Raw genomic sequence first — 12,518 nt, forward strand, 5'->3', positions numbered from 1 at the left:
CTCTGAATGTACTTCATGTCAGCCAGGTGCCATGTAAGGTGCTGGAATTTCTCTTCTCCTCTGATGTCCCCAGAGCACTAACGGTGCCTTAGTGTACTGTGGCTTAATGAATGAAGCAGCACCAAGAGATCCCACCAATTTCTCTACTCATCCATGAGAAACAGCTGCACTTAGCTATCTTCGCTATTATTTGCATAAAAGGGTCACTTAAATTAGTGTCTGTTAAGATAGGGCAAATGATTTGGCTGCCCTTCCTTTTGTCCCTTTCTTTATTGTGCTGTCTGGCCTCACACCCCCACTATCTGGTTCACAGGGCATTCTGAGGCAGTCTTTATGCCTGTCCATGTCTGACATCAGCCTGAGCTCCTTAGATGTTGCATCTGAAGAAAGGAAGAATCACTGGTTGACTGTAAGTGAGTAACTGGTAAGCTGGAGAGACCTTTGGTCAATATGATACATTCTAGGTGAGTCTGGCCCTTTCAGACTCCAGGAGTACAACAAGCTGGTATGTAGCCACCCTCAAGAGTCCTGGAAAATGGATGGAACTACTGCAAGTTCGAGACCCCATATTCTGTCAGGAGTGCCCTGTGAGTTTTGGAAATTTGAGAATGTACCTCAGCAGACAGCAGCAGGTGCTATCAGCAAGTCAGATCTGATATGGGAACTTAAGGGATTCAGGTAGAGAAGAATCTATTGATTTGTTTTCTGGACATATCCCTTTTGTTATGATAAATAAGACATACACATTGCCAATGCACTGATGTATAGATACTCATTAATCACCTACTCACTGATCCTCTACTCAGACTGAGCAATTTGACATTGGTTGGAGGGAGATGAACATAAAATGTACTACCTGCCTTCTAACCACCTGTAGTTTCACATCTATAAAAAAACTTCAGTTCAAAGCAGTATATGACAAGTGCCAATGAAACCTAGAGATTTTTTTTTAAACCTAGAGATTTTTAAAATGCTATCCATGTCAGAAGGGAAGTTAGCTTTTATTTGCATTATCATAAACAGCTTCAGAGAAACAAGTGTGACTTGGCAAGCCACGATATGGCTGGGTGTCTTAAAAAGGTGTATGAAAAATTATAGTTGCCGATGCTGATATGTAAATACAGCATCAAAGTATTTAGCGTACAGATAAGTAACTGAGAAACTGGAATAAATTGGGACATTTTATATAAATTCATTCTTATAAAATAAAGTGAATTCATTAAATATAGCCTCAACTTTAAGATAATTAATAACAATTTAATTTCTACTTAATTTTAACTACTTTATACACATAACAATTATTATTTTGAGATTGTACATAATAAAATTTAGGTTTATAACCTAACATGTATATTTGATGAAGGAGAATTACTCACCTTTTTGGCTAACCAAATCTCCCCCTTGGTATCTATACTGTTCATAAATATTTGTACAAAATTTCTGTGTTGTCAGTGTGATAAAATGTCAGCTACATTTCACTTAAGGTCAATCTCCAAAACCTCTGATTGAATTAAAAAGCAAGTAAGCCTAGCCAGTAGTCACTCCTGTTTTCAGTGGTTGAATATAGGTATGCCATTATGCAAGCATATATGCACTTACAAGCTAACATACATACACATTCGGATGATACAATGAATCAACCCCTTCTTTTTAACTTCTGAAAATATGTATCTTTTTAAAGGAATCATAAATATCAAAAAGCATTTTTAAATAAATAAGAATGATTTCTTATCAGTGTGATCATAAAGCGATGTCATTTTCGTCTAATTGTGACTACCTAATTAAATGAATGTAACATGCAGAAAGCACTTATAGCTAAAATGTGCACACAGGAAAATATACACTGCACAGCATACATCCTCTGAAATGACATTACAGTTTTTTGCGATGAGCACTGAAAAACTGAATTACTGATAGTATGCTATTAAGGTTTGTAACACAGGCAATGAAAAAAATCAGGTATTAATACAACAATTTAAACAGAAAGAAACACATCATTATATTGCCTTTCAGAGATGAACTGATCATATTTGGACTTATATACTCCAAATTAGCCGCTGAATTCTTCTAGAGCCACGTGGACCTCCAGATCTTGCCAATAATAAGGAAAATCTCTCTGGCAGGTTATATTTTTAAAATGTCATCTCTTGGGATACACTCTTAGATATTCATGTTTACCTATTCTCTGCTTAAAAATGCTCAGAAAATTTTACATATTAGATGTAGGAGATTTCAACATCAAAATGTTTTCAAAGTGTTAGAGATCCAGCCTGCCTTTGGTGTAGTCCTAAATAGACATCCTTACCAGAGACTTACAGATAATTCTCCTGGGAATCTACAGCCTGAGTGTTAACTGTGTGAAGTACAACCCCCTACATAGGTCTTGGTGGTAATGGGCTAGAAGCGCGTTACATTTTTTATACTATATTTTAAAAATTTTAACACCATTTTCCTATTCAATCTTTTTCTTTAGAAAACAAGACTAATGGAAAACCCCCAAGAGACATTTTAACATACAAATAGTATGGCCATAACTAGCATGTCTAACTGAAATAGGCAAACTTTACCGTTACGTACTACTGAAATGTTTATCATACTTATCCTAATAAAATGTAGAGACCGCTTCCTATCATGATGACAGGTGAGGAATTTGGGGTGCCTCACAAATCAGAGGTATCGTGATATGAGCCTGACTCTGTTCTAGAGGTCATGATAGTCCTCAATGAGGCTGTAGCAGAGGTCAGCCTCTACAGAGAACTTTATATATATGAGCAAGTGTGAGTTCTCTGGTTAAGAATCTGAATCGTCCAGAGTAGCAGACAAAATTCCAAAGCTAAGTACCAGTGGAATATGTTGGATGACTGCACCAGCTTGGACAAGGGTGCACACAGCAGGCACACACAAAACACATCTGGTTCAATGTAAAATCGACAATTGCTACAGCATTTTCAACTTTTAGGAGAAATCTACTGGCAACGCGTTAACAGCAAGGACAACTAAAACAATAAAATAGCATCTCTTTCCAAATATTTAAGAACATCGAGTAAGCGCCCCTTAGGCTGGGTTGTGGTTCTTGGAAGTTTTAGCCTATGAGAACCATATTGGGGACATCAAAGACTCCTCCCTCCTTTCCAAAGAGCAATTTACTTCAGATGCTGCCACACACTCAAATGCTTTTATGGCCACCATGTTTTTTTGTTTGTTTGTTTTATTATTTTTTTCACATCTAATATTTTGGAATATGCCAGATTCTTGAAATTGGAAGAAAGAAAAGAAAACATGGTAAGATCAAATATCTTTGAAACGCAGTAAAGTAGGCACCTGATGGCAAAGGGCAAATACACATTCCAGCTGAAATTCCACTTCCGGGGAGAGTGTAAGTTATTTAGTAAGGGCATGGAAGGCACACATTGGCTCTAAAAGCTCGTCTGTTGACTCTTCTGCTAGTCTCATATCAAACAGGATGCAACCACCCCCATTCCATTCCTTCGACAACGTCCCAAAGCACACTCAATCAGAGTCTCTTATATTGAGGACAATACTATATTTGGGTTTAATACTGAGAGGACAGTCATCTAGTTTTCCTAAGTCAGGATGATAAATTTCCCTGAAACCAAATAAGGATTCTCACTGCATTCTTCTATTTGATACCATGAATGCAGAAGAATAAAGAAGAGGGTGTGACAAATAATATTTTCCAAAGGTCGGGTGAGGGGAGGTTCCCTCACATTTAAAAGCAACCAGTTCTTAGCAAAGCGATCTTTAGAAGAACAGTATTAACAATATTCCTTTGCTATGCATCTACTTTTCTTTCCTGCTTAGCTGGGGAGGTAAGTATTCTGAGCAGAATGTAAATGTCCAGAATAGAGATGCGTGAAGTTGGTAGAGAGAAACTCCAAATGAACGATGAGTCTCACTTTCATTTCCCCCTCTTACCACCGCGAGAGCTACCTCCCTGCCCTCACACACTCACCTACCTTCCTCCTCCCACAAGCATGTTTGCTAGGCATGTCAAGGCTGACATCCATCGGTGGCAGCATGAAGCCTAAGCCTGCAGGATCCTCCTGAGAACGGACTCAAGGCTCTGCCATTGTCTACAGAGTGCTCTCAGCTGTGCACACTAAAATCTTCATCATTCCGTTGAATTGTTTGGTAGCGTTTAAAAAAAAAAATGTATTTTTTTTTAAACACCCTTTATTTCCTGACTGCCTCAGAGACACCAAGAATAGAATCCTTGACACATCAAATTCTGGAACCTCACCACTCACCAGGACTGTGGTTCCTGATCCCAAGGAGTGTCGACTGAGAATCAGCACAGTCTCTTGAGAGTGTCCAGGCCTGGCTGCTAAGCTCCCTGCTCTGATTAGTTTGTCGAGTTCACAGTGTTCCAGAGTGCTGAAGCACAGAAATTAGGGAGGGGAGGTGGAAGGAAAATCACTGGAGCCTCTTACGATCTAACTTCCACTAACTGAGAGGAAATGTCTTATAAATAAACAACAGCAAGAGAAACAAAAAAAACCCCATCCCGTCCTGCCAGAGGAATGTACATTATTGTCTCCCGACGGAAAACTTTACACCACACCAGAATGCAGCCATGTCTCCTGAAACTACCTCCCTCAAAACAGAAAGAAAAAGAGAATCAAGGAAAAAAAAAAAAAAAAAAAAAAAAACACACACACACACACACACCAAAAATGATTTTTTTTATCCCCTTGAATTCTGTTGGGAAGTTCATGTGAGTTCCCAGTAGACAAACTAAACGAAGCAGTTTCAACAGTGTCACTGTTCCAGGATTTCTTGCAGAGCCTGCTTATTAGCAAAATTTCATTTCTGCCCAGATCATTGCTGTGCCATCCGGACATTTTCAGAAGGGAAGTTCAGGGAAGCGGGGGAGGGTACGACTGTGGAGGAGAGGAAGAAGAGAGGACAAAGGAACACTCCTGATGAACCGGAATGCCCTGGCCACAGCCAGGGCCATGAGAAAGCCGGCCCCCACCCACCTCCCGACCACTGCTTGTTGAGGACTTGGTGATGCAGTGTGTGTAATCTACTTACTCTTTCTGCTCGGGAGGCTGAGGTTCCTACATTTCCAGCTCATGCTGGACTGTACCGTAAGCAACAAGTGAAATGAGTTCAGTGATCTCATTCTAGTCCTTCGACTCCTGTCCACATCGCTAAGCGACTGCACAGCTTGGCACAGGCCAGGATGAGTCAGCAGTCTCTGGTCATGAGAGGCCAGGCCTGGAATAGCAGGGGGGTTTAGGTCAGGAGCAAAATGAAGCAGAAAGGCAATCTAGATGGCAGGGCTCGGCTCTGCAATACACGGAGATGCTGCAGGGCAAAATGAAAGAGCCTCCTCGGCTGGGGGGGGCGTGTGGGGGGAGATGGTAGGATTGCAGAAAAAGGAGCAGCCAGGGAAAAACTGCCAACAGCTGCCTACCAAACACAACAAGAGCAAATCAAAGTAACACAGTTAGGAAAAAAGGGCACTGTGAGAGCCCTGAAGGAGAAAAGAGGTTCATTAAGATTTCTGGAATACCTTTTTTTTTTTTTTTTCCCCTCCATGTGCTCCTGCACTTGATTTAAGAACCAGTGGTTACCTATATACTATCCTGGCATTTTGATATTGCTTTCCCAATTTGGTAAGTAGCAAAACAAAAAAATTAAAGGAAAGCCCTGCTGTTAAATAACAAAAAGAAGCCTCCTACTCCATAAAAGAATGTAATTATATAAAAGGACGTACATTTGAGTCAATAGTGTCCTTGTATAACCTGTGAATACTGGTCACAAAATGGCTAAAGAGAAGTATTCCTTAAGTCAAGCTTGGGTGGGGGTAGAGAAGAGCTGAGAGAAAAGAGAGGGCCAAGTTCAATGACAAAACGCAAGGGACATATGACATGGTGTCCGTACTTCTACTCAGTGGGGTCAGCATAGATGTCCATCATAAATAGAGGCTTCCCACCAACAGGAGTTTCCAACATCTCTCCCCCTGCAGTGTTGCCATAATACACTAAGAGGAGAGGGAAAATAAACTATCAGAGGGAAAGACAAGGTTCAACGTAAAAAATCAGTCAGTAACAGACATTTTGTTTGAGAGGAGGCAAACTGCCCTATGAGCCAACGGATAGGGAAAAATCTTAGTATCTGAAACAACCTTAGAGGAGCCGTATCTGTATAAGGAGATTGAGGTGGAGACCAAGAATTATCAGCAAATAATAGTGATGACTCAAGTCAGATGGTGTGTAGCAAGAATGGCTTGGGAAGAGAAGAAGATCTGCAGAGCTGGGAAACACTAATAAAATATTTCGTTGACAAGGAATAATAGGGACTCAGTATACATTCCTAATTTTTATGTCTTAGAGATGCACACATATATAAGATGTGTAAGAAAATGGAGAGTAAATCAATTTAGTTTTCATTCCAGAGTGTAATATGTTATTTCAACACATCTTTGTTAAATGCTCAGTCTTGGGCAGATGAACTTTCTAGCCTCGGTTTTCTTGTCTTTGAAATGGAATACTATCACTGTTGAATTATTTATAAGGACTGAATCAGCGTTTTTCAGTCCTTATCATAGCAGTGTCTGTCACATAGAGCACTCAATAAATTGGTATTGCTTTTCTTTGATTATCATTTTCATAAGTGCCCACCGAAAGAGTCACTTCCCATGTTGTTCCATTGGACGGAATGGAACCCATATGAAGGCTCCAGTAAAATGAGTTGGGGAACACTCCTCCGAGAATGCTGCTTTGAAAAGCTCATTTCTGTCTGGGGGTGTTAAACATTATCCTTGAACACAGAGGATGCTGAGAATCTATTATGTTAAAGTCCCAATTTGGGGTATCTATATTGTCAAAGCAGTTTGAAGCTTAACTGTGTCCAGTAACTAGGAGCCGAAAAAAGAAAAGAGGGATTTTTAGAAGGTTCTCCAAAAGCAACAGGATAAAAGTGCTGTTGGCCTTGACCGCATGATGAGGGTTTTTTACCAAAGGGGAAAACTTAGTCCGGTTGATCATCCCAGCCTAATTGATTAATTGTGGGTCTGACCATCTGGCTGATGAATGCTGACACCCAGCAGTGATTACTGTGTAACACAAATCCGGATGTGCTCTCCCCGATGCCTCCCACAATAATGGCAACTCTGAACTTAAGGTTAGTTTATTCAGGCCTCTTGGCTCAATCTCTTCATGGAACAGTGGTTGCGGCAGGGAATATTTTACTAGACCTGGTCAAGCATTATCTTCTCTTATTTCAGTTACCTCCTCCTTCCCAACTCCACGCCTACCCACTCCTGAGTCCTCTCTTGTCTATAATCACTTTTCATGCAAAGCATTCCATCTGTAGTTTTCATCATACTGTCAGAGTCTCTCATTTCCGGTTGCTCTATTCTGAAAAATGTTCGGTTTAAAAGACCTGTACTGCTTATTTCACAGGGAATCCTGTTGAGATGTTTTTACTGTATCTTCTTTGCTATTCTTTTGCTTTAAAGTAACCTGTGCTTCCAAATTCTATATATATAGTCCACCTAACTCATGAGCCTGATTAAAAGGCCCAAATGTTGTTCAAGTTCTCCATGAGGTTAATAGAACACAAGGGTTAATAGAAGATAATTCTTATATCTTGAACCTACTCTGTTCCTCAGTTAGGAGTGTCTTCTGGAGAAGACTCCAGAACATATTTCCCTGCTAGAGAAGGAAAGTTAGGCTCCTGTAAATCACAGGGATCAACACCAGTGCCACCGATCCATACCTGGGGGTAGCCTGCACGCAGGAGAGTTTGCCAAGCAAATCAAATCTGAATGCATCAATAGAAACCCTGGGAGATTATAACCGAAGGTTTTATTATTTTTCGTGGGAAGGCACGAGGGAGTAAACGGACACAAACTGTCTTGCACAAGCTTGGCCAATGAGTCACAACCGAGCAGGATCATCCATTTCCCCTCTTTTTCCCAGACTGATTTCCATCTCAAAATTCATCATGCTTCTTGTTCCCCACAGATGCTGAATTCTTCTATGTTCCAGGCTGGGTTAGTGTTAATTTTCAGTAGAGGATGGCAATAGCACACTGAACTGCAGAGTTCCAGACTGGGAACTAGGAAATGTTTCTGGCCTGGCTGTCGGTAAACAACTCTGTGTCTAGGGCAAGTCAAGTCCCTTAACTCCCCATGTCTCAGTCTCTTCATTGAAAAATGATAGGGTAGGACCACATGAACTCCATGGTCTCTGCCAATACTAAGATTGTATGGTCCTATAGCTCATTTCCTTTTTCTCTCTGGCATCGACTGCTCAACCACTCTGCTTATAGTCCTTTCTCTGCTCTCAATTACTGATGGAAAAATAGCTCCTTCATTTGCTGCCCGGTATTTGGTATTTGTAACCCCCCCTCCCTGTTTGATGCTAGCTATTTGGAGTCAGAAACACGAATCTAACCAGATAGATGCTTTAAATGTGAAGGCGTTTAAGGAGAATAGCTTTCCCATGTAGAGCATTTAGTGTAGCTCTGCATGGAGGAAGCCAGCCATCCAAAAGTGGAGCAAAGGGGCCAATTCACAAATGAGAGGAAGCCTTTCATAATAAGAGTCTCCAGACTCTTCAGTTTCGATAAAGCTAAACGCTACCAAATTCCAACCACTTTTCTAATCAATCTCAGACATCATCCCAGACACTTAGGACTACAAATTTGAGGCCCAGCACTGGCAGTGATGCAGTTCTTATTTCACCTCCACCACGTATTGCCAAGTAGGATTTAGGATGGCATAGTAATAAGAGCCAAGAGGACAATCTGTCATTTATTTTCCTCCAAACTTTTCGAAATTTCCCATTTGGGCTCTGTTTCCCAGTTTTAATTTGGTAACTGCCATTTTTCAGCATTTCTTTTAACAGGTTACTAATAATTTCTGATACAGGATCTCATATTTCATTTTGTGCTGCTAGAACTGCTGTTAATATTTCATCTGCCTTCACTTCAGCTCGGAATAAAGGCTGCTAGGTGGTGGATACACTGTTAACACTTTGGTTCTGGGGACTGGATCATCAGTGTTTGTCCAGTTTTGTCCACATCTTGTTGGGTACAATGAGAGATTGCCTGTCTCAGAAATAGCTCAGGGCAGGGTGTGGTGCACATTTTAGGGATATTTCAGAGTTGTTGTTGTTGTTATTCCCTGCACCCCACCCCCCCCCGATATTTGATGAAAACAACAAAAACAAGTTTTTGTGTTTGTTCTCCCAGGGAACTTGCTATCTGCTTTAGCAGTAGTGTTCTAGAAGCAGAGGGTAGTGGTTAAGAACCAGGGCTCACAGGAAAATCTCGGTTCAAATTCTGGCTCTGAAACTTACCACACATACCATGTTAGCCAGTTCCTTAACTTTTCCAAGCCTCTGTTTTCCCACTGGTAAAATGGGGATAATAATAGCATCCAACTCTATTGCTATGAGAATTCAATAAATTAATGTAAAATGCTAAGAACTTTCTGAGTTCTCAGTAAGTGATGGGTATCATTATTATCCTAGCATTAATAATACACCAATTCACATTGTAGTGTTACTTTGCAACATCTTTTCTTTTTTTTTTTTTTTAAAGATTTTATTTATTTATTTGACAGAGAGAGATCACAAGTAGGCAGAGAGGCAGGCAGAGAGAGAGAGAGGAGGAAGCAGGCTCCCTGCTGAGCAGAGAGCCCGATGCGGGACTCGATCCCAGGACCCTGAGATCATGACCTGAGCCGAAGGCAGCGGCTTAACCCACTGAGCCACCCAGGCGCCCCTGCAACATCTTTTCAAGGTCAGCGAATTACTTTTGAATCTAGACCTTTGTGATTTGCTTTATTATAGCTCCCATATAAGAAATTCTCAGTGATATCAAGTAAAATATTTTAAAAATGGTCCTTAAAACAATATGTAGTTTAAAATACTACATAACATCATATTATATCATTTTTCAATCTAGCATCAGATTCTCAAAGTTTTTTTTTTAAAGATTTTATTTATTATTTATTTACTTAACAATGAGAGAGAGAGAGAGCAAGGGTAAGCAGGAGGAGTGGCAGAGGGAGAGGGAGAAGCAGGCTCCCACAGAGCAGGGAGCCTGATGCAGGGGTCGATCCCAGGACCCTGGGGCTGAATGAGCCACCCAAGCACCCTCTCAAAAGTTTTGATTTTCTAATAGCCAGGCTTAGATAAGGTGTCTTATACCAATGTTAATCCATTCCATAAAGCGATGGCTTATCATATTTACTTTTCCATACTCCCAAAGAATACAGATTATTCTAATATTCTCAGGGTCCATTAGGAGACAGAAACCACACAGCAATTTGAACAGGAGAAGTTTAATATAAAGAATTATTAACTATAACAGGGCATTGCAGTAATGAGGGAGTAGCTAGTAAGAAGTAAAGAGAATTCTAAATTATATAAGAATAGCAAATATAAGGAGCAACGATTACTTGTAAGGGCTGAGAATCAGTACCCAGAGAGAGTCCCCTCCGGTCCTGTGGTGGGATTCAGATCTTGGTGGACCAGGCACAGATATTGATGAATGAATGGCAGGGAAGTTGCTAGAGAGCTGCATTAGCAGATCTTGCTGGAAATCTGCACTGTAGGGAACAGAGAAGCTGTTCACAGGGAGGTGTCTCATCGGAGGCACGCTACTACACAAACTACCCAGTGTGTGTGTGTGCATGCATGCATATGTGCATGTGCATACACACGTGTGCTGGGTGCTGGGGGAGGCTGCTGGTCACTGGGTCCTGGAGAAGCTACGTGTTCTTCAGCTGCTGGACACTGAAGCAGCTGTGTGTGCTGCAGGAGCCAGGCCCTGGAGAAACTATGAACACTGCTGGACTCTGCCAAAGGAATACCCAGGAACCAGCAAGCAAAACCTTTTCTTCCTGTAATGTCGCTCTGGACCCGCTACTGACAAAGTGCACTCACACTAGCTTGAAAAAGAAACATATTTAAAGGACTCAGATATGTTTTTGTAGAGAAGTAAGGAAGGGTAAATTTGGGCTGAAGAGGCAATGCAATGATAACTCAAAGTTATCATTATTTGCTCACATATTTTATAAAAATACTCACTTTGCTGATTATAATCCAAAGCTCTCAATTTACTGTAATGTTATTCACCTTTACTAATAAATTGACTCTGCATAGCTAAATGAATACTGTCAGAGTAGCAATAGTCAGGGCATCTGGGTGGCTCAGTCGATTAAGCATCTGCCTTCGGCTCAGGTCATGATCACAAGGGTCCTGGGATTGAGCCCTGCATCGGGCTCTCTGCTCCTCGGGGACTCTGCTTCTCCCTCTACCCTCCCTACCTACCTTCTCACTGTACCCTCCCTGCACCATTCTCTCTGTGTCTCAAATAAGATCTTTTTTTTTTTTTTAAAGTAACAATACTAGTATTTGTATAATAACCTTTTCCCCTCAAGTGCTGCTCGTGTGTGTTTTGTTTATAATTTATAGATTAAGAAAAAGATGTACAGAAATGCTAACCTATTGACCTAAATTTATGCATCAGTGAGCCCAGTCCAGAGTTTCAACTAAATGATAATCAGAGAGTCATTACAAACAACCCACAGCTTCAAGAGAGGTAAAAACTGTCTCAAAGATCATTTTTTAAAATTTTTTCTTTTCTTTTTATTGACTCAAGAATCCATATTCGCTGTTGACTCATTTTTTTGGGTGGGGGGCAGGGGGAGACTGTTAAGTATAGGTTGCTATTTTTCAGAAAAATGGGTCATGTATTTAGTAGGAAATTTTTCCTATGGTTCTTGTCTTAATATCAAATAAAGAAACATCAGAAAATGACCAATTTGGTGCACTTCTAAAAGTGATCACTCTTAGAACTGGTTTTACTTATAGCTAAGGAGGTATCCTGCTGAAACACTGATGCTATTTAACCTAATTCCTTAATTCCTTTAAAAAGAGGCCTGGGGGCACCTGGGGTGGCTCAGTTGGTTAAGGGTTTGGTTCTTGGTTTCAGCTCAGGTCAGGATCGCAGGGTCCTGGGAAGGAGCTGTTCATGAGGCTCCCTGCTTAGCTGGGAGTCTCCCTCTCCCTTTACCCTTCCCCCCCCCCCCCGGCCATTTGCACATTTGCGCTCTCTCTTTCAAATAAATAAATAAATCTTTAAAAAAATAATAACAATAAAAATAAAAAGAGCCTGAACTTTTTATTCTCTAATAAGAGGTAGGGTTTTAAATTTTTTTTTTTTTTTTTTTTATTTAACAGACAGAGATCACAAGTAGGCAGAGAGGCAGAGAGAGAGGGGGAAGCAGGCTCCCGATTTTAAAACACAAAAGGACATTAGGAAAGGTTGTGTTGGTGAGGGGCCGAAGACACAGAAAGCAGGTCTGGTGAGAAGCGGGTCCTGTGGAGAGGAGACTGTCACCAGGCTAAGGCCACAAAGCATGTGTCTCACTCATTTACCGATTTTCCCCCATGCCTGGCCAGAAATAGTACTGTCTGTGCTTGATGTTATGGGAAGGACCTGTTTGCTTCCTCACAGTTGTGTTTTCTGAA

At 40.9% G+C, this 12,518-nt stretch overlaps 1 protein-coding gene across 8 annotated transcripts in view; it reads right to left on the reverse strand.

Annotated features, from left to right (window-relative positions):
- ZBTB20 (zinc finger and BTB domain containing 20) overlaps nucleotides 1-12,518 on the reverse strand; it is a 782,602-nt gene that overhangs the window by 278,262 nt on the left and 491,822 nt on the right. The window contains exon 1 of one of the 8 annotated variants that reach the window (XM_044251424.1): nucleotides 5,056-5,929. The exons of 6 other annotated variants lie outside the window; for them this stretch is intronic. The gene's annotated coding sequence lies outside the window, so the exon portion shown is untranslated. Of the gene's footprint in view, nucleotides 1-4,268; nucleotides 5,930-12,518 lie in introns of those variants that run through there. One more of the 8 variants, XM_044251425.1, reaches the window with a different exon arrangement.

The sequence above is a fragment of the Neovison vison genome, chromosome 6 (assembly GCF_020171115.1).
Source record: "Neovison vison isolate M4711 chromosome 6, ASM_NN_V1, whole genome shotgun sequence".
NCBI classification, from domain to species: domain Eukaryota; kingdom Metazoa; phylum Chordata; class Mammalia; order Carnivora; family Mustelidae; genus Neogale; species Neogale vison.